Genomic DNA, 2,025 nt, shown 5'->3' with positions numbered 1-2,025 from the left:
CATTGCTGGTGGGAATGCAAACTAATATGTTCCTTTTGGAAAGATGTTTGGAGATCACTTAGGGATCTAAAAATAGACCTGCCATTTGATCCTACAATTCTTCTTCTAGGTATATATCCAGAAAACCAAAAATCACTTTATAACGAAGATATTTGCACAAGAATGTTTATTGTAGCCCAATTCATAATTGCTAAGTCATTGAAGAAGCCCAAGTGCCCATCAGCCCATGACTGGATTAGTAAATTGTAGTATATGTACACCATGGAATATAATGCAGCCTTAAAAAAGATAGAGACTTTACCTCTTTCATGTTACATGGAACTGGAACATATTCTTCTTAGCAAGGTATCTCAAGAATGGAAGAAAATGTATCCAATGTACTCAGTCCTGCTGTGAAACTAAGTTATAGCTTAAAGCTATAACCCAATTATAGCCCAAGAAGAAGGGGAAAGGGGAGATGGAGGGGAGGCCAGATAAGAGGATGAGTGGAGGGATGGTTATTGGTGGGACCACACCTATGGTGCATTTTACAAGGGTACATGTGAAATTTACTAAGTGTAGAATATGAACGTCTTAACGCAATAACTAAGAAAATGTGGTTATGTTAACCAGTTAGGTGAAAATATTTCAAATTATATACAAAACCAGCACATTGTATTCCATGATTGCATTAATGTACACAGCTATGATTTAATTTAAAAAAAAAGAAAAGAAAAGAAAAGTGGATCACAGAGGCACACTTTCTCCTTCTCTTTCATATTGGGGTTTAACTCACAGTTCTCAGCCAGTTCCCGGCACATGGGCTGTCTGGAACATTCCCTTCCTTGGGATCTGAAGTGTCCTTTATTTTTCTAATCAATTTCTATTTCTCCTTGAATAAAAGTTCACAATGTGATTCTCTACACACCATTTTGTTCCATCTAAATGGGTGAAGCATACTGAGAAATCCTGTATTCCACCACTGTCAGGGAAAGGGGAAGGAATTTTCTTTTTGATGACTTTGTTTTATGTTTCAATTTTCTAGAAAGTTCTTATGGAACAAGGACTCAGGTGGTGGGAGTCCAGGATGCTGAGGAAAAAAAACAATTTTCTTTTGCTAATATGTAGAATGTCTGAGATAAATAGATAGAAGAAAAAAGAAACAATCATTTCAAAGTTCCAGGAAAAATCTCAAGTATGTGAAAGTAGAGAATACAGTAGAAACTAATAAAAATCAATAATATTTGTCATTTTTACAAATCTGGGGCCCTGTGGTAAAGTGGTTGTTTCAGTTCAGAGTTTTGTAAAGGAAACAAGGGTTAAGAGAATATAGAAATTATGAGAATTAGAGCTTACATGAACACGTGTTCCTAGGGAAGAGAAGATTTGGAAAGGAGATTTGGAAAATCATAAATACAGTCAAAACATGCTCTGATCTAAGGCATTAGCATGGGTAGACAACTTGAAATCATAATTCAATCTCAGAAGACATGGCTTCCTGGCCATCAGGATGGGGTTCCAAAGGGAAGGTCATGAGAAATCTTATGACTTCCATCTCTGGAAAACAAAGTGGAAATAGAACAGAGAAGAGAAACAAAAGATATAAGCCACAGTTGCCATATTTATCACTGTGACCTTCTAAGAATAATAGTTTTTGATGCCCTTCTGCCTTCCAAATATTGCTTGATCTTCTTCATGGCCAATTTAACTAGGAAAAGAAGTCAAAGCCTCAGATGGAAGTGGTAGAAACAAGTTGAACACAAATAATTTAGCACATAACTTTATATGTAACTATTACAACACTATCACAATAACAAAATGAGGTAGAATATAAATCCAAATTATACCAATGAAAAGGCAAAACTAAACAATAGGTTAAGAATTTTTCCTAAGCCACAGAGAAAGCAAAATGCAGAGAACTGAAATTTAGATTCTTCTGACTCCAAAGTACTACTTAATATTGACATGTTAGTGTCCCCATTTTTCTGGGGAAAGAACATCCCTCTCACCTACTACTAACTGAATAGTTCATTTTTTTTTTTTTTT

The sequence above is a fragment of the Otolemur garnettii genome, unplaced genomic scaffold (assembly GCF_000181295.1).
Source record: "Otolemur garnettii isolate 467f Iridium unplaced genomic scaffold, OtoGar3 scaffold00254, whole genome shotgun sequence".
NCBI lineage: Eukaryota > Metazoa > Chordata > Mammalia > Primates > Galagidae > Otolemur > Otolemur garnettii.
Note: the sequence above shows the minus strand (reverse complement) of the source record.